Here is a 21487-nt window from a genome sequence, read left to right as displayed (position 1 = left end):
AAAGAATCTAATGAATCTAAAGAATCAAAAGTATCTAAAGATTCTAAAGAATCTAAAGAATCTAAAGAATCTAAAGAATCTAAAGAATCTAAAGAATCTAAAGATTCTAAAGTATTTAAAAATTCTAAAGAACCTAAAGAATCCAAACAATCCAAAGAATCTAAAGGATCTAACGAATCTAAAGAATCTAAAGAATCTAAAGAATCTAAAGAATCTAATGAATCTAAAGAATCTAAAGAATCTAAAGAATCTAAAGTATCTAAAGAATCTAAAGTATCTAAAGAATCTAAAGAATATAAAGAATCTAAAGAATCTGAAGAATCTAAAGAATCTAAAGAATCTAAAGAATCTAAAGAATCTAAGGAATCTAAACAATCTAAAGAATCTGATTAATCTAAAGAATTTAAAAAATCTAAAGAATCTAAAGAATCTAAAGAATCTAATGAATCTAAAGAATATAAAGGATCTAAAGAATATAAGGAATCTAAAGAATCTAAAGAATCTAAAGAATCTAAAGAATCTAAAGAATATAAAGAATCTAAAGAATCTAAAGAATCTAAAGAATCTAAAGAATTTAAAGAATCTAAAGAATCTAAAGAATCTAAAGAATCTAAAGGATCTAAAGAATCTAAAGAATCTAAAGAATTTAAAGTATATAAAGGATCTAAAGAATCTAAAGAATCTAAAAAATCTAAAGAATCTAAAGAATCTAAAGAATCTAACGAATCTAAAGAATCTAAAGAATCTAAAGAACCTAAAGAATCTATAGAATCTAAAGAATCTAAAGGATATAAAGAATCTAAAGAATCTAAGGAATCTAAAGAATCTAAAGAATCTAAAGAATCTAAAGAATCTAAAGAATCTAAAGAATCTAAAGAATCTAAAGAATCTAAATTATCTAAAGAATCTAAAAATCTAAAGAATCTAAAGAATCTAAAGAATCTAGTGAATCTAAAGAATATAAAGGATCTAAAGAATATAAGGAATCTAAAGAATCTAAAGAATCTAAAGAATCCAAAGAATCTAAAGAATCCAAAGAATCTAAAGAATCTAAAGAATCTAAAGAATCTAAAGAATCTAAAGAATCTAAAGTATCTAAAGAATCTAAAGAATCTAAAGAATCTAATGATTCTAAAGAATCTAAAGAATCTAAAGAATCTAAAATATCTAAAAAATCTAAAGAATCTAAAGAATCTAAATATTCTAAAGAATCTAAAAAATCCAAATTATCTAAAAGATCTAAAGAATCTAAAGAATCTAAAGAATCTAAAGAAACTAAAGAATCTAAAGAATCTAAAGAATCTAAAAAATCTAAAGAATCTAAAGAATCTAAAGAATCTAAAGAATATAAAGAATCTAAAGAATCTAAAGATTCTAAAAAATCTAAAGAATCTAAAGAATCTAAAGAATCTAAAAGATCCAAATTATCTAAAAGATCTAAAGAATCTAAAGAATCTAAAGAATCTAAAGAATCTAAAAGATCTAAAGAATCTAAAAAATCTGAAGAATCTAAAGAATCTAAAGAATCTAAAGAATCTAAAGAATCTAAAGAATCTAAAGAATCTAAAGAATCTAAAGAATCTAAAGAATCTAAAGAATCTAAAGAATCTAAAGAATCTAAAGAATCTAAAGAACCTAAAGAATCTAAAGAATCTAAAGAATCTAAAGAATCTAAAGAATCTAAAATATCTAAAGAATCTAAAGAATCTAAAAGATCTAAAGAATCTAAAAAATCTGAAGAATCTAAAGAATCTAAAGAATCTAAAGAATCTAAAGAATCTAAAGAATCTAAAGAATCTAAAGAATCTAAAGAATCTAAAGAATCTAAAGAATCTAAAGAATCTAAAGAATCTAAAGAATCTAAAGAATCTAAAGAATCTAAAGAATCTAAAGAATCTAAAGAATCTAAAGAATCTAAAGAATCTAAAGAATCTAAAGAATCTAAAGAATCTAAAGAATCTAAAGAATCTAAAGAATCTAAAGAATATAAAGAATCTAAAGAATCTAAAGAATCTAAAGAAACTAAAGAATCTAAAGAATCTAAAGAATCTAAAGAATCTAAAGAATCTAAAGAATCTAAAGAATCTAAAGAATCTAAAGAATCTAAAGAATCTAAAGAATCTAAAGAATCTAAAGAATCTAAAGAATCTAAAGAATCTAAAGAATCTAAAGAATCTAAAGAATCTAAAGAATCTAAAGAAACTAAAGAATCTAAAGAATCTAAAGAATCTAAAGAATCTAAAGAATCTAAAGAATCTAAAGAATCTAATGATTCTAAAGAAACTAAAGAATCTAAAGTATCTAATGATTCTAAAGAATCTAAAGAATCTAAAGAATCTAAAGAATCTAAAGAATCTAAAGAATCTAAAGAATCTAAAGAATCTAAAGAATTTAAAAAATCTAAAAAATCTAAAGAATCTAAAGAATCTAAAAATTCTAAAGAATCTAAAAAATCCAAATTATCTAAAAGATCTAAAGAATCTAAAGAATCTAAAGAATCTAAAGAATCTAAAAAATCTAAAGAATCTAAAGAATCTAAAGAATCTAAAGAATCTAAAGAATCTAAAGAATCTAAAGAATCTAAAGAATCTAAAAAATCTAAAGAATCTAAAGAATCTAAAGAATCTAAAGAATCTAAAGAATCTAAAGAATCTAAAAAATCTAAAGAATCTAAAGAATCTAAATTATCTAAAGTATCTAAAAATCTAAAGTATCTAAAGAATCTAAAGAATATAAAGAATCTAAAGAATCTAAAGAATCTAAAGAATCTAAAGAATCTAAAGAATCTAAAGAATCTAAAGAATCTAAAGAATCTAAAGATTCTAAAAAATCTAAAGAATCAAAAGAATCTAAAGAATCTAAAGAATATAAAGAATCTAAAGAATCTAAAGAATCTAAAGAATCTAAAGAATCTAAAGAAACTAAAGAATCTAAAGAATCTAAATAATCTAAAGAATCTAAAGAATCTAAAGAATCTAAAGAATCTAAAGGATCTAAAGAATCTAAAGAATCAAAAGAATCTAAAGAATCTAAAGAATCTAAAGAATCTAATGAATCTAAAGAATCAAAAGTATCTAAAGATTCTAAAGAATCTAAAGAATCTAAAGAATCTAAAGAATCTAAAGATTCTAAAGTATTTAAAAATTCTAAAGAACCTAAAGAATCCAAAGAATCCAAAGAATCTAAAGGAACTAACGAATCTAAAGAATCTAAAGAATCTAAAGAATCCAAAATATCTAAAGAATCTAAAGAATCTAAATAATCTAAAGTATCTAAAGAATCTAAAGGATCTAAAGAATCTAAAGAATATAAAGTTTCCAAAGAATCCAAATAACCTAAAATATCTAAAGAATCTAAAGGATCTAAAGAATTTAAAAATCTAAAGAATCTAAAGAATCAAAAGAAACTAAAGAATCTAAAGAATCTAAAGAATCCAAAGAATCTAAAGAATCTAAAGTATCTAAAAAATCTAAAGAATCTAAAGAATCTAAAGAATCTAAAGAATCTAAAGAATCGAAAGAATCTAAAGAATCTAAAGAATCTAAAGAATCTAAAGAATCTAAAGAATCTAAAGGATCTAAAGAATCTAAAGAATCTAAAGAATCTAAAGAATCTAATGAATCTAAAGAATCTAAAGAATCTAAAGAATCTAAAGTATCTAAAGAATCTAAAGTATCTAAAGAATCTAAAGAATATAAAGAATCTAAAGAATCTGAAGAATCTAAAGAATCTAAAGAATCTAAAGAATCTAAAGAATCTAAGGAATCTAAAGAATCTAAAGAATCTGATGAATCTAAAGAATTTAAAAAATCTAAAAAATCTAAAGAATCTAAAGAATCTAATGAATCTAAAGAATATAAAGGATCTAAAGAATATAAGGAATCTAAAGAATCTAAAGAATCTAAAGAATCTAAAGAATATAAAGAATCTAAAGAATCTAAAGAATATAAAGAATCTAAAGAATCTAAAGAATCTAAAGGATCTAAAGAATCTAAAGAATCTAAAGAATTTAAAGTATATAAAGGATCTAAAGAATCTAAAGAATCTAAAAAATCTAAAGAATCTAAAGAATCTAAAGAATCTAGAGAATCTAAAGAATCTAAAGAACCTAAAGAATCTATAGAATCTAAAGAATCTAAAGGATATAAAGAATCTAAAGAATCTAAGGAATCTAAAGAATCTAAAGAATCTAAAGAATCTAAAGAATCTAAAGAATCTAAAGAATCTAAATTATCTAAAGAATCTAAAAATCTAAAGAATCTAAAGAATCTAAAGAATCTAGTGAATCTAAAGAATATAAAGGATCTAAAGAATATAAGGAATCTAAAGAATCTAAAGAATCTAAAGAATCTAAAGAATCTAAAGAATCCAAAGAATCTAAAGAATCTAAAGAATCTAAAGAATCTAAAGAATCTAAAGAATCTAAAGTATCTAAAGAATCTAAAGAATCTAAAGAATCTAATGATTCTAAAGAATCTAAAGAATCTAAAGAATCTAAAGTATCTAAAAAATCTAAAGAATCTAAAGAATCTAAATATTCTAAAGAATCTAAAGAATCCAAATTATCTAAAAGATCTAAAGAATCTAAAGAATCTAAAGAATCTAAAGAATCTAAAGAATCTAAAGAATCTAAAGAATCTAAAAAATCTAAAGAATCTAAAGAATCTAAAGAATCTAAAGAATATAAAGAATCTAAAGAATCTAAAGAATCTAAAAAATCTAAAGAATCTAAAGAATCTAAAGAATCTAAAAGATCCAAATTATCTAAAAGATCTAAAGAATCTAAAGAATCTAAAGAATCTAAAGAATCTAAAGAATCTAAAGAATCTAAAAGATCTAAAGAATCTAAAAAATCTGAAGAATCTAAAGAATCTAAAGAATCTAAAGAATCTAAAGAATCTAAAGAATCTAAAGAATCTAAAGAATCTAAAGAATCTAAAGAATCTAAAGAATCTAAAGAACCTAAAGAATCTAAAGAATCTAAAGAATCTAAAGAATCTAAAATATCTAAAGAATCTAAAGAATCTAAAAGATCTAAAGAATCTAAAAAATCTGAAGAATCTAAAGAATCTAAAGAATCTAAAGAATCTAAAGAATCTAAAGAATCTAAAGAATCTAAAGAATCTAAAGAATCTAAAGAATCTAAAGAATCTAAAGAATCTAAAGAATCTAAAGAATCTAAAGAATCTAAAGAACCTAAAGAATCTAAAGAATCTAAAGAATCTAAAGAATCTAAAATATCTAAAGAATCTAAAGAATCTAAAGAATCTAAAGAATCTAAAGAATCTAAAGAATCTAAAGAATCTAAAGAATCTAAAGAATCTAAAGAATCTAAAGAACCTAAAGAATCTAAAGAATCTAAAGAATCTAAAGAATCTAAAGAATATAAAGAATCTAAAGAATCTAAAGAATCTAAAGAATCTGAAGAATCTAAAGAATTTAAAAAATCTAAAGAATCTAAAGAATCTAATGAATCTAAAGAATATAAAGGATCTAAAGAATATAAGGAATCTAAAGAATCTAAAGAATCTAAAGAATCTAAAAAATATAAAGAATCTAAAGAATCTGAAGAATCTAAAGTATCTAAAGAATCTAAAGAATCTAAAAAATCTAATGATTCTAAAGAATCTAAAGAATCTAAAGAATCTAAAGTTTCTAAAAAATCTAAAGAATCTAAAGAATCTAAAAAATCCAAATTATCTAAAAGATCTAAAGAATCTAAAGAATCTAAAGAATCTAAAGAATCTAAAAAATCTAATGAATCTAAAGAATCTAAAGAATCTAAAGAATATAAAGTATCTAAAGAATCTGAAGAATCTAAAGAATCTAAAGAATCCAAAGAATCTAAAAAATCTAAAGAATCTAAAGAATCTAAAAGATCTAAAGAATCTAAAAAATCTGAAGAATCCAAAGAATCTAAAAAAAAAAGAATCTAAAGTATCTAAAGAATCTAAAGAATATAAAGAATCTAAAGAATCTAAAAAATCCAAAGAATCTAAAGAATCTAAAGAATCTAAAGAATCTAAAGAATATAAAGAATCTAAAGAATATAAAGAATATAAAGAATCTAATGAATCTAAGGAATCTAAAGAATCTAAAGAATCTAAAGAATCTAAAGAATCTAAAGAATCTAAAGAATCTAAAGAATCTAAAGAATCTAAAGAATCTAAAGAATCTAAAGGATCTAAAGAATCTAAAGAATCTAAAGAATCTAAAGTATCTAAAAAATCTAAAAAATCTAAAGAATCTAAAGAATCTAAAGAATCTAAAGAATCTAAAGAATCTAAAGTATCTAAAGAATCTAAATAATCTAAAGAATCTAAAGAAACAAAAGAATCTAATGAATCCAAAGAATCTAATGAATCTAAAGAATCTAAAGTATCCAAAGATTCTAAAGAATCTAAAGGATCTAAAGAATCTAAAGAATCTAAAAATTCTAAAATATTTAAATATTCTAAAGAACCTAAAGAATCCAAAGAATCCAAAGAATCTAAAGAATCTAAAGAATCTAAAGAATCTAAAGAATCTAAAGAATCTAAAGAATATAAAGAATCTAAAGAATCTAAAGAATCTAAAGAATCTAAAGAATCTAAAGAATCTAAAGAATCTAAAGAATCTAAAGAAACTAAAGAATCTAAAGAATCTAAAGAATTTAAAGAATCTAAAGAATCTAAAGAATCTAAAGAATCTAAAGAATCTAAAGAATCTAAAGAATCTAAAGAATCTAAAGAATCTAAAGAATCTAAAGTATCTAAAGAATCTAAAAAATCTAAAGAATCTAAAGAATCTAAAGTATCTAAAGAATCTAAAGAAACTAAAGAATCTAAAAATTCTAAAGAACCTAAAGAATCCAAAGAATCTAAAGGATCTAAAGAATCTAAAGAATCTAAAGAATCTAAAGAATCTAAAGAATCTAAAGAATCTAAAGAATCTAAAGAATCTAAAGAATCTAAGGAATCTAAAGAATCTAAAGAATCCAAAGAATCTAAAGAATCTAAAGAATCTAAAGAATCTAAAGAATCTAAAGAATCTAAAGAATCTAAAGAATCTAAAGAATCTAAAGAATCTAAAGAATCTAAAGAATCTAAAGAATCTAAAGAATCTAAAGAATCTAAAGAATCTAAAGAATCTAAAGAATCTAAAGAATCTAAAGAATCTAAAGAATCTAAAGAATCTAAAGAATCTAAAGAATCTAAAGAATCTAAAGAATCTAAAGAATCCAAAGAATCTAAAGAATCTAAAGAATCTAAAGAATCTAAAGAATCTAAAGAATCTAAAGAATCTAAAGAATCTAAAGAATCTAAAGAATCTAAAGAATCTAAAGGATCTAAAGAATCTAAAGAATCTAAAGAATCTAAATAATCTAAAGAATCTAAAAGATCCAAATTATCTAAAAGATCTAAAGAATCTAAAGAATCTAAAGAATCTAAAGAATCTAAAGAATCTAAAGAATCAAAAGAATCTAATGAATCTAAAGAATCTAAAGAATCTAAAGAATCTAAAGAATCTAAAGAATCTAAAGAATCTAAAGAATCTAAAGATTCCAAAGAATCCAAAGAATCTAAAGAATCTAAAGAATCTAAAGAATCTAAAAAATCTAAAGAATCTAAAGAATCTAAAAGATCTAAAGAATCTAAAAAATCTGAAGAATCTAAAGAATCTAAAGAATCTAAAGAATCTAAAGAATCTAAAGAATCTAAAGAATCTAAAGAATCTAAAGAATCTAAAGAATCTAAAGAATCTAAAGAATCTAAAGAATCTAAAGAATCTAAAGAATCTAAAGAATCTAAAGAATCTAAAGAATCTAAAGAATCTAAAGAATCTAAAGAATCTAAAGAATCTAAAGAATCTAAAGGATCTAAAGAATCTAAAGAATCTAAAGAATCTAAAGAATCTAAAGAATCTAAAGAATCTAAAGAATCTAAAGAATCTAAAGTATCTAAAGAATCTAAAGTATCTAAAGAATCTAAAGAATATAAAGAATCTAATGAATCTAAAGAATATAAAGGATCTAAAGAATATAAGGAATCTAAAGAATCTAAAGAATCTAAAGAATCTAAAGAATATAAAGAATCTAAAGAATCTAAAGAATCTAAAGAATTTAAAGAATCTAAAGAATCTAAAGAATCTAAAGAATCTAAAGGATCTAAAGAATCTAAAGGATATAAAGAATCTAAAGAATCAAAAGAATCTAAAGAATCTAAAGAATCTAAAAAATCTAAAGTACCTAAAGAATCTATAGAATCTAAAGAATCTAAAGGATATAAAGAATCTAAAGAATCTAAGGAATCTAAAGAATCTAAAGAATCTAAAGAATCTAAAGAATATAAAGAATCTAAAGAATCTAAAGAATCTAAAGAATCTAAAGAATCTAAAGAATCTAAAGAAACTAAAGAATCTAAAGAATCTAAAGAATTTAAAGAATCTAAAGAATCTAAAGAATCTAAAGAATCTAAAGAATCTAAAGAATCTAAAGAATCTAAAGAATCTAAAGAATCTAAAGAATCTAAAGAATCTAAAGAATCTAAAGAATCTAAAGAATCTAAAGTATCTAAAGAATCTAAAAAATCTAAAGAATCTAAAGAATCTAAAGTATCTAAAGAATCTAAAGCAACTAAAGAATCTAAAAATTCTAAAGAACCTAAAGAATCCAAAGAATCTAAAGGATCTAAAGAATCTAAAGAATCTAAAGAATCTAAAGAATCTAAAGAATCTAAAGAATCTAAAGAATCTAAAGAATCTAAAGAATCTAAAGAATCTAAAGAATCTAAAGAATCTAAGGAATCTAAAGAATCTAAAGAATCCAAAGAATCTAAAGAATCTAAAGAATCTAAAGAATCTAAAGAATCTAAAGAATCTAAAGAATCTAAAGAATCTAAAGAATCTAAAGAATCTAAAGAATCTAAAGAATCTAAAGAATCTAAAGAATCTAAAGAATCTAAAGAATCTAAAGAATCTAAAGAATCTAAAGAATCTAAAGAATCTAAAGAATCTAAAGAATCTAAAGAATCTAAAGAATCTAAAGAATCTAAAGAATCTAAAGAATCTAAAGAATCTAAAGAATCTAAAGAATCTAAAGAATCTAAAGAATCCAAAGAATCTAAAGAATCTAAAGAATCTAAAGAATCTAAAAAATCTAAAGAATCTAAAGAATCTAAAGAATCTAAAGAATCTAAAGAATCTAAAGAATCTAAAGGATCTAAAGAATCTAAAGAATCTAAAGAATCTAAATAATCTAAAGAATCTAAAAGATCCAAATTATCTAAAAGATCTAAAGAATCTAAAGAATCTAAAGAATCTAAAGAATCTAAAGAATCTAAAGAATCAAAAGAATCTAATGAATCTAAAGAATCTAAAGAATCTAAAGAATCTAAAGAATCTAAAGAATCTAAAGAATCTAAAGAATCTAAAGAATCTAAAGAATCTAAAGAATCTAAAGAATCTAAAGAATCTAAAGAATCTAAAGATTCCAAAGAATCCAAAGAATCTAAAGAATCTAAAGAATCTAAAGAATCTAAAAAATCTAAAGAATCTAAAGAATCTAAAAGATCTAAAGAATCTAAAAAATCTGAAGAATCTAAAGAATCTAAAGAATCTAAAGGATCTAAAGAATCTAAAGAATCTAAAGAATCTAAAGAATCTAAAGAATCTAAAGAATCTAAAGAATCTAAAGTATCTAAAGAATCTAAAGTATCTAAAGAATCTAAAGAATATAAAGAATCTAATGAATCTAAAGAATATAAAGGATCTAAAGAATATAAGGAATCTAAAGAATCTAAAGAATCTAAAGAATCTAAAGAATATAAAGAATCTAAAGAATCTAAAGAATCTAAAGAATTTAAAGAATCTAAAGAATCTAAAGAATCTAAAGAATCTAAAGGATCTAAAGAATCTAAAGGATATAAAGAATCTAAAGAATCAAAAGAATCTAAAGAATCTAAAGAATCTAAAAAATCTAAAGAACCTAAAGAATCTATAGAATCTAAAGAATCTAAAGGATATAAAGAATCTAAAGAATCTAAGGAATCTAAAGAATCTAAAGAATCTAAAGAATCTAAAGAATCTAAAGAATCTAAATTATCTAAAGAATCTAAAAATCTAAAGAATCTAAAGAATCTAAAGAATCTAGTGAATCTAAAGAATATAAAGGATCTAAAGAATATAAGGAATCTAAAGAATCTAAAGAATCTAAAGAATCTAAAGAATCTAAAGAATCTAAAGAATCTAAAGAATCCAAAGAATCTAAAGAATCTAAAAAATCTAAAGAATCTAAAGAATCTAAAGAATCTAAAGTATCTAAAGAATCTAAAGAATCTAAAGAATCTAATGATTCTAAAGAATCTAAAGAATCTAAAGAATCTAAAGTATCTAAAAAATCTAAAGAATCTAAAGAATCTAAAATTTCTAAAGAATCTAAAAAATCCAAATTATCTAAAAGATCTAAAGAATCTAAAGAATCTAAAGAATCTAAAGAATCTAAAGAATCTAAAGAATCTAAAAAATCTAAAGAATCTAAAGAATCTAAAGAATCTAAAGAATATAAAGAATCTAAAGAATCTAAAGAATCTAAAGAATCTAAAGAATCTAAAGAATCTAAAGAATCTAAAGAATCTAAAAGATCCAAATTATCTAAAAGATCTAAAGAATCTAAAGAATCTAAAGAATCTAAAGAATCTAAAGAATCTAAAGAATCTAAAGAATCAAAAGAATCTAATGAATCTAAAGAATCTAAAGAATCTAAAGAATCTAAAGAATCTAAAGAATCTAAAGAATCTAAAGAATCTAAAGAATCTAAAGAATCCAAAAAATCTAAAGAATCTAAAGAATCTAAAGAATCTAAAGAATCTAAAAAATCTATAGAATCTAAAGAATCTAAAAGATCTAAAGAATCTAAATAATCTGAAGAATCTAAAGAATCTAAAGAATCTAAAGAATCTAAAGAATCTAAAGAATCTAAAGAATCTAAAGAATCTAAAGAATCTAAAGAACCTAAAGAATCTAAAGAATCTAAAGAATCTAAAGAATCTAAAGAATCTAAAGAATCTAAAAAATCTAAAGAATCTAAAGAATCTAAAGAATCTAAAGAATATAAAGAATCTAAAGAATCTAAAGAATCTAAAGAATCTAAAGAATCTAAAGAATCTAAAGAATCTAAAGAATCTAAAGAATCTAAAGAATCTAAAGAATCTAAAGAATCTAAAGAATCTAAAGAATCCAAAGAATCTAAAGAATCTAAAGAATCTAAAAAATCTAAAGAATCTAAAGAATCTAAAGAATCTAAAGAATCCAAAGAATCTAAAGAATCTAAAGGATATAAAGAATCTAAAGAATCTAAAGAATCTAAAGAATCTGAAGAATCTAAAGAATTTAAAAAATCTAAAGAATCTAATGAATCTAAAGAATATAAAGGATCTAAAGAATATAAGGAATCTAAAGAATCTAAAGAATCTAAAGAATCTAAAGAATCTAAAGAATATAAAGAATCTAAAGAATCTAAAGAATCTAAATAATTTAAAGAATCTAAAGAATCTAAAGAATCTAAAGAATCTAAAGGATCTAAAGAATCTAAAGAATCTAAAGAATTTAAAGTATATAAAGGATCTAAAGAATCTAAAGAATCTAAAAAATCTAAAGAATCTAAAGAATCTAAAGAATCTAAAGAATCTAAAGAATCTAATGAACCTAAAGAATCTATAGAATCTAAAGAATCTAAAGGATATAAAGAATCTAAAGAATCTAAGGAATCTAAATAATCTAAAGAATCTAAAGAATCTAAATTATCTAAAGAATCTAAAAATCTAAAGAATCTAAAGAATCTAGTGAATCTAAAGAATATAAAGGATCTAAAGAATATAAGGAATCTAAAGAATCTAAAGAATCTAAAGAATCTAAAGAATCTAAAGAATCTAAAGAATCTAAAGAATTTAAAGAATCCAAAGAATCTAAAGAATCTAAAGAATCTAAAGAATCTAAAGTATCTAAAGAATCTAAAGAATCTAAAAAATCTAATGATTCTAAAGAATCTAAAGAATCTAAAGAATCTAAAGTTTCTAAAAAATCTAAAGAATCTAAAGAATCTAAAAATTCTAAAGAAACTAAAAAATCCAAATTATCTAAAAGATCTAAAGAATCTAAGGAATCTAAAGAATCTAAAGAATCTAAAAAATCTAAAGAATCTAAAGAATCTAAAGTATCTAAAGAATATAAAGAATCTAAAGAATCTGAAGAATCTAAAGAATCTAAAGAATCTAAAGAATCCAAAGAATCTAAAAAATCTAAAGAATCTAAAGAATCTAAAAGATCTAAAGAATCTAAAAAATCTGAAGAATCTAAAGAATCTAAAGAATCTAAAGAATCTAAAGAATCTAAAGAATTTATAGAATCTAAAAAATATAAAGAATCTAAAGAATCTAAAAAATCCAAAGAATCTAAAGAATCTAAAGAAACTAAAGAATCTAAAGAATATAAAGAATCTAAAAAATCTAAAGAGTCTAAAGAATCTAAAGAATCTAAAGAATCTAAAGAATCTAACGAATCTAAAGAATCTAAAGAATCTAAAGAATCTAAAGAATCTAAAGAATCTAAAGAATCTAAAGAATCTAAAGAATCTAAAGAATCTAAAGAATCTAAAGAATCTAAAGAATCTAAAGAATCTAAAGAATCTAAAGAATCTAAAGAATCTAAAGAATCTAAAGAATCTAAAGAATCTAAAGAATCTAAAGAATCTAAAGAATCTAAAGTATCAAAAGAATCTAAAAAATCTAAAAAATCTAAAGAATCTAAAGAATCTAAAGAATCTAAAGAAACTAAAGAATCTAAAGTATCTAAAGAATCTAAATAATCTAAAGAATCTAAAGAATCAAAAGAATCTAATGAATCCAAAGAATCTAATGAATCTAAAGAATCTAAAATATCTAAAGATTCTAAAGAATCTAAAGGATCTAAAGAATCTAAAGAATCTAAAAATTCTAAAATATTTAAAAATTCTAAAGAACCTAAAGAATCCAAAGAATCCAAAGAATCTAAAGAATCTAAAGAATCTAAAGAATCTAAAGAATATAAAGAATCTAAAGAATCTAAAGAATCTAAAGAATCTAAAGAATCTAAAGAATCTAAAGAATCTAAAGAATCTAAAGAATCTAAAGAATTTAAAGAATCTAAAGAATCTAAAGAATCTAAAGAATCTAAAGAATCTAAAGAATCTAAAGAATCTAAAGAATCTAAAGAATCTAAAGAATCTAAAGAATCTAAAGAATATAAAGAATCTAAAGAATCTAAAGAATCTAAAGAATCTAAAGAATCTAAAGAATCTAAAGAATTTAAAGAATCTAAAAGATCCAAATTATCTAAAAGATCTAAAGAATCTAAAGAATCTAAAGAATCTAAAGAATCTAAAGAATCAAAAAATCTAATGAATCTAAAGAATCTAAAGAATCTAAAGAATCTAAAGAATCTAAAGAATCCAAAAAATCTAAAGAATCTAAAGAATCTAAAGAATCTAAAAAATCTAAAGAATCTAAAGAATCCAAAGAATCTAAAGAATCTAAAGAATCTAAAGAATCTAAAGAATCTAAAGAATCTAAAGAGTCCAAAGAATCTAAAGAATCTAAAGAATCTAAAGAATCTAAAAAATCTAAAGAATCTAAAGAATCTAAAGAATCTAAAGAATCTAAAGGATCTAAAAAATCTAAAGAATCTAAAGAATCTAAAGAATCTAAAGAATCTAAAGAATCTAAAGAATCTAAAGAATCTAAAAAATCTAAAGAATCTAAAGAATCTAAAGTATCTAAAGAATCTAAAGAATCTAAAGAATCAAAAGAATCTAATGAATCTAAAGAATCTAAAGAATCTAAAGAATCTAAAGAATCTAAAGAATCTAAAGAATCTAAAGAATCTAAAGAATCTAAAGAATCTAAAGAATCTAAAGAATCTAAAGAATCTAAAGAATCTAAAGAATCTAAATAATCTAAAGAATCTAAAAGATCCAAATTATCTAAAAGATCTAAAGAATCTAAAGAATCTAAAGAATCTAAAAAATCTAAAGAATCTAAAGAATCTAAAGAATCAAAAGAATCTAATGAATCTAAAGAATCTAAAGAATCTAAAGAATCTAAAGAATCTAAAGAATCTAAAGAATCTAAAGAATCTAAAGAATCTAAAGAATCCAAAGAATCTAAAGAATCTAAAGAATCTAAAGAATCTAAAGAATCTAAAGAATCTAAAGAATCTAAAGAATCTAAAGAATCTAAAGAATCTAAAGAATCTAAAGAATCTAAAGAATCTAAAGAATCTAAAGAATCTAAAGAATCTAAAGAATCTAAAGAATCTAAAAAATCTAAAGAATCTAAAGAATCTAAAGTATCTAAAGAATCTAAAGTATCTAAAGAATCTAAAGAATCTGAAGAATTTAAAGAATCTAAAGAATCTAATGAATCTAAAGAATCTAAAGAATCTAAAAAATTTAAAGAATCTAAAGAATCTAAAGAATCTAAAGAATCTAAAGAATCTAAAGAATCTAAAGAATCTAAAGAATCTAAAGAATCTAAAGAATCTAAAGAATCTAAAAACACAAAGGATCTAAAGAAGCTAAAGAATCTAAAAAATCAAAATAATCTAAAGAATCTAAGGATTCTAAAGAATCTAAAGGATCTAAAGAATCTAAAGAATCTAAAGAATCTAAAAAATCTAAAGAATCTAAAGAATCTAAAGAATCTTAAGAATCTAAAGAATCTAAAGAATCTAAAGAATCTAAAGAATCTAAAGAATCTAAAGAATCTAAAGAATCTAAAGAATCTAAAGAATCTAAAGAATCTAAAGAATCTAAAGAATCTAAAAAATCAGAATCTAAAGAATCTAAAGAATCTTAAAGAATCTAAAGAATCTAAAGAATCTAAAGAATCTAAAGAATCTAAAGAATCTAAAGAATCTAAAGAATCTAAAGAATCTAAGAAAAGAATCAAGAATCTAAAGAATCTAAAGAATCTAAAGAACTCTAAGAATCTAAAGAATCTAAAGAATCTATAAGAATCTAAAGAATCTAAAGAATCTAAAGAATCTAAAAGAATCTAAAGAATCTAAAGAATCTAAAGAATCTAAAGAATCTAAAGAATCTAAAGAATCTAAAGAATCTAAAGATCTAAAGAATCTAAAGAATCTAAGAATTCTAAAGAATCTAAAGAATCTAAAGAATCTAAAGAATCTAAAGAATCTAAAGAATCTAAATCTAAAGAATCTAAAGAATCTAAAGAATCTAAAGAATCTAAAGAATCTAAAGAATCTAAAGAATCTAAAGAATCTAAAGAATCTAAAGAATCTAAAAGGATCTAAAGAATCTAAAGAATCTAAGACAAAACTAAAGAATCTAAAATTCTAAACTGAATCTAATCTAAAGAATCTAAAGAATCTAAAGATCTAAAGAATCTAAAGAATCTAAAAATCTAAAGAATCTAAATGCCTAAAAATCTAAAGAATCAGAATCTAAAGAATCTAAAGAATCTAAAGAATCTAAAGAATCTAAAGAATCTAAAGAATCTAAAGATTCCAAAGAATCCAAAGAATCTAAAGAATCTAAAGAATCTAAAGAATCTAAAAAATCTAAAGAATCTAAAGAATCTAAAAGATCTAAAGAATCTAAAAAATCTGAAGAATCTAAAGAATCTAAAGAATCTAAAGAATCTAAAGAATCTAAAGAATCTAAAGAATCTAAAGAATCTAAAGAATCTAAAGAATCTAAAGAATCTAAAGAATCTAAAGAATCTAAAGAATCTAAAGAATCTAAAGAATCTAAAGGATCTAAAGAATCTAAAGAATCTAAAGAATCTAAAGAATCTAAAGAATCTAAAGAATCTAAAGAATCTAAAGAATCTAATGTATCTAAAGAATCTAAAGTATCTAAAGAATCTAAAGAATATAAAGAATCTAATGAATCTAAAGAATATAAAGGATCTAAAGAATATAAGGAATCTAAAGAATCTAAAGAATCTAAAGAATCTAAAGAATATAAAGAATCTAAAGAATCTAAAGAATCTAAAGAATTTAAAGAATCTAAAGAATCTAAAGAATCTAAAGAATCTAAAGGATCTAAAGAATCTAAAGGATATAAAGAATCTAAAGAATCAAAAGAATCTAAAGAATCTAAAGAATCTAAAAAATCTAAAGAACCTAAAGAATCTATAGAATCTAAAGAATCTAAAGGATATAAAGAATCTAAAGAATCTAAGGAATCTAAAGAATCTAAAGAATCTAAAGAATCTAAAGAATATAAAGAATCTAAAGAATCTAAAGAATCTAAAGAATCTAAAGAATCTAAAGAATCTAAAGAATCTAAAGAATCTAAAGAATCTAAAGAATCTAAAGAATCTAAAGAAACTAAAGAATCTAAAGAATCTAAAGAATTTAAAGAATCTAAAGAATCTAAAGAATCTAAAGAATCTAAAGAATCTAAAGAATCTAAAGAATCTAAAGAATCTAAAGAATCTAAAGAATCTAAAGAATCTAAAGAATCTAAAGAATCTAAAGAATCTAAAGAATCTAAAGTATCTAAAGAATCTAAAAAATCTAAAGAATATAAAGAATCTAAAGAAACTAAAGAATCTAAAAATTCTAAAGAACCTAAAGTATCCAAAGAATCTAAAGGATCTAAAGAATCTAAAGAATCTAAAGAATCTAAAGAATCTAAAGAATCTAAAGAATCTAAAGAATCTAAAGAATCTAAGGAATCTAAAGAATCTAAAGAATCCAAGGAATCTAAAGAATCTAAAGAACCTAAAGAATCTAAAGAATCTAAAGAATCTAAAGAATCTAAAGAATCTAAAGAATCTAAAGAATCTAAAGAATCTAAAGAATCTAAAGAATCTAAAGAATCTAAAGAATCTAAAGAATCTAAAGAATCTAAGGAATCTAAAGAATCTAAAGAATCTAAAGAATCTAAAGAATCTAAAGAATCTAAAGAATCTAAAGAATCTAAAGAATCTAAAGAATCTAAAGAATCTAAAGAATCCAAAGAATCTAAAGAATCTAAAGAATCTAAAGAATCTAAAGAATCTAAAGAATCTAAAGAATCTAAAGAATCTAAAGAATCTAAAGAATCTAAAGAATCTAAAGGATCTAAAGAATCTAAAGAATCTAAAGAATCTAAATAATCTAAAGAATCTAAAATATCCAAATTATCTAAAAGATCTAAAGAATCTAAAGAATCTAAAGAATCTAAAGAATCTAAAGAATCTAAAGAATCTAAAGAATCAAAAGAATCTAATGAATCTAAAGAATCTAAAGAATCTAAAGAATCTAAAGAATCTAAAGAATCTAAAGAATCTAAAGAATCTAAAGAATCTAAAGAATCTAAAGAATCTAAAGAATCTAAAGATTCCAAAGAATCTAAAGAATCTAAAGAATCTAAAGAATCTAAAAAATCTAAAGAATCTAAAGAATCTAAAAGATCTAAAGAATCTAAAAAATCTGAAGAATCTAAAGAATCTAAAGAATCTAAAGAATCTAAAGAATCTAAAGAATCTAAAGAATCTAAAGAATCTAAAGAATCTAAAGAATCTAAAGAATCTAAAGAATCTAAAGAATCTAAAGAATCTAAAGAATCTAAAGAATCTAAAGAATCTAAAGGATCTAAAGAATCTAAAGAATCTAAAGAATCTAAAGAATCTAAAGAATCTAAACAATCTAAAGAATCTAAAGAATCTAAAGTATCTAAAGAATCTAAAGTATCTAAAAAATCTAAAGAATATAAAGAATCTAATGAATCTAAAGAATATAAAGGATCTAAAGAATATAAGGAATCTAAAGAATCTAAAGAATCTAAAGAATCTAAAGAATATAAAGAATCTAAAGAATCTAAAGAATCTAAAGAATTTAAAGAATCTAAAGAATCTAAAGAATCTAAAGAATCTAAAGAATCTAAAGGATCTAAAGAATCTAAAGGATATAAAGAATCTAAAGAATCAAAAGAATCTAAAGAATCTAAAGAATCTAAAAAATCTAAAGAACCTAAAGAATCTATAGAATCTAAAGAATCTAAAGGATATAAAGAATCTAAAGAATCTAAGGAATCTAAAGAATCTAAAGAATCTAAAGAATCTAAAGAATCTAAAGAATCTAAATTATCTAAAGAATCTAAAAATCTAAAGAATCTAAAGAATCTAAAGAATCTAGTGAATCTAAAGAATATAAAGGATCTAAAGAATATAAGGAATCTAAAGAATCTAAAGAATCTAAAGAATCTAAAGAATCTAAAGAATCTAAAGAATCTAAAGTATCTAAAGAATCTAAAGAATCTAAAGAATCTAATGATTCTAAAGAATCTAAAGAATCTAAAGAATCTAAAGTATCTAAAAAATCTAAAGAATCTAAAGAATCTAAAATTTCTAAAGAATCTAAAAAATCCAAATTATCTAAAAGATCTAAAGAATCTAAAGAATCTAAAGAATCTAAAGAATCTAAAGAATCTAAAGAATCTAAAAAATCTAAAGAATCTAAAGAATCTAAAGAATCTAAAGAATATAAAGAATCTAAAGAATCTAAAGAATCTAAAGAATCTAAAGAATCTAAAGAATCTAAAGAATCTAAAAGATCCAAATTATCTAAAAGATCTAAAGAATCTAAAGAATCTAAAGAATCTAAAGAATCTAAAGAATCTAAAGAATCTAAAGAATCTAAAGAATCAAAAGAATCTAATGAATCTAAAGAATCTAAAGAATCTAAAGAATCTAAAGAATCTAAAGAATCTAAAGAATCCAAAAAATCTAAAGAATCTAAAGAATCTAAAGAATCTATAAAATCTATAGAATCTAAAGAATCTAAAAGATCTAAAGAATCTAAATAATCTGAAGAATCTAAAGAATCTAAAGAATCTAAAGAATCTAAAGAATCTAAAGAATCTAAAGAATCTAAAGAATCTAAAGAACCTAAAGAATCTAAAGAATCTAAAGAATCTAAAGAATCTAAAGAATCTAAAGAATCTAAAAAATCTAAAGAATCTAAAGAATCTAAAGAATCTAAAGAATATAAAGAATCTAAAGAATCTAAAGAATCTAAAGAATCTAAAGAATCTAAGGAATCTAAAGAATCTAAAGAATCTAAAGAATCTAAAGAATCTAAAGAATCCAAAGAATCTAAAGAATCTAAAGAATCTAAAAAATCTAAAGAATCTAAAGAATCTAAAGAATCTAAAGAATCCAAAGAATCTAAAGAATCTAAAGGATCTAAAGAATCTAAAGAATCTAAAGAATCTAAAGAATCTGAAGAATCTAAAGAATTTAAAAAATCTAAAGAATCTAATGAATCTAAAGAATATAAAGGATCTAAAGAATATAAGGAATCTAAAGAATCTAAAGAATCTAAAGAATCTAAAGAATCTAAAGAATCTAAAGAATCTAAAGAATATAAAGAATCTAAAGAATCTAAAGAATCTAAATAATTTAAAGAATCTAAAGAATCTAAAGAATCTAAAGAATCTAAAGGATCTAAAGAATCTAAAGAATCTAAAGAATTTAAAGTATATAAAGGATCTAAAGAATCTAAAGAATCTAAAAAATCTAAAGAATCTAAAGAATCTAAAGAATCTAAAGAATCTAAAGAATCTAAAGAACCTAAAGAATCTATAGAATCTAAAGAATCTAAAGGATATAAAGAATCTAAAGAATCTAAGGAATCTAAATAATCTAAAGAATCTAAAGAATCTAAATTATCTAAAGAATCTAAAAATCTAAAGAATCTAAAGAATCTAGTGAATCTAAAGAATATAAAGGATCTAAAGAATATAAGGAATCTAAAGAATCTAAAGAATCTAAAGAATCTAAAGAATCTAAAGAATCTAAAGAATCTAAAGAATTTAAAGAATCCAAAGAATCTAAAGAATCTAAAGAATCTAAAGAATCTAAAGTATCTAAAGAATCTAAAGAATCTAAAAAATCTAATGATTCTAAAGAATCTAAAGAATCTAAAGAATCTAAAGTTTCTAAAAAATCTAAAGAATCTAAAGAATCTAAAAATTCTAAAGAATCTAAAAAATCCAAATTATCTAAAAGATCTAAAGAATCTAAGGAATCTAAAGAATCTAAAGAATCTAAAAAATCTAAAGAATCTAAAGAATCTAAAGTATCTAAAGAATATAAAGAATCTAAAGAATCTGAAGAATCTAAAGAATCTAAAGAATCTAAAGAATCCAAAGAATCTAAAAAATCTAAAGAATCTAAAGAATCTAAAAGATCTAAAGAATCTAAAAAATCTGAAGAATCTAAAGAATCTAAAGAATCTAAAGAAACTAAAGAATCTAAAGAATTTATAGAATCTAAAGAATATAAAGAATCTAAAGAATCTAAAAAATCCAAAGAATCTAAAGAATCTAAAGAAACTAAAGAATCTAAAGAATATAAAGAATCTAAAAAATCTAAAGAGTCTAAAGAATCTAAAGAATCTAAAGAATCTAAAGAATCTAAAGAATCTAAAGAATCTAAAGAATCTAAAGAATCTAAAGAATCTAAAGAATCTAAAGAATCTAAAGAATCTAAAGAATCTAAAGAATCTAAAGAATCTAAAGAATCTAAAGAATCTAAAGAATCTAAAGAATCTAAAGAATCTAAAGAATCTAAAGAATCTAAAGAATCTAAAGAATCTAAAGAATCTAAAGAATCTAAAAAATCTAAAGAATCTAAAGAATCTAAAAGATCTAAAGAATCTAAAAAATCTGAAGAATCTAAAGAATCTAAAGAATCTAAAGAAACTAAAGAATCTAAAGAATTTATAGAATCTAAAGAATATAAAGAATCTAAAGAATCTAAAAAATCCAAAGAATCTAAAGAATCTAAAGAAACTAAAGAATCTAAAGAATCTAAAGAGTCTAAAGAATCTAAAGAATCTAAAGAATCTAAAGAATCTAAAGAATCTAAAGGATCTAAAGAATCTAAAGAATCTAAAGAATCTAAAGAATCTAAAGAATCTAAAGAATCTAAAGAATCTAAAGAATCTAAAGAATCTAAAGAATCTAAAGAATCTAAAGAATCTAAAGAATCTAAAGAATCTAAAGAATCTAAAGAATCTAAAGAATCTAAAGAATCTAAAGAATCTAAAGAATCTAAAGAATCTAAAGAATCTAAAGAATCTAAAGAATCTAAAGAATCTAAAGAATCTAAAGAATCTAAAGAATCTAAAGTATCAAAAGAATCTAAAAAATCTAAAAAATCTAAAGAATCTAAAGAATCTAAAGAATCTAAAGAAACTAAAGAATCTAAAGTATCTAAAGAATCTAAATAATCTAAAGAATCTAAAGAATCAAAAGAATCTAATGAATCCAAAGAATCTAATGAATCTAAAGAATCTAAAATATCTAAAGATTCTAAAGAATCTAAAGGATCTAAAGGATCTAAAGAATCTAAAAATTCTAAAATATTTAAAAATTCTAAAGAACCTAAAGAATCCAAAGAATCCAAAGAATCTAAAGAATCTAAAGAATCTAAAGAATCTAAAGAATATAAAAAAT

Source organism: Aethina tumida, chromosome 8 (genome assembly GCF_024364675.1).
Source record: "Aethina tumida isolate Nest 87 chromosome 8, icAetTumi1.1, whole genome shotgun sequence".
NCBI classification, from domain to species: domain Eukaryota; kingdom Metazoa; phylum Arthropoda; class Insecta; order Coleoptera; family Nitidulidae; genus Aethina; species Aethina tumida.
The sequence above is the reverse complement of the archived record's forward strand: the minus strand, read 5'-3'. Positions refer to the sequence as shown.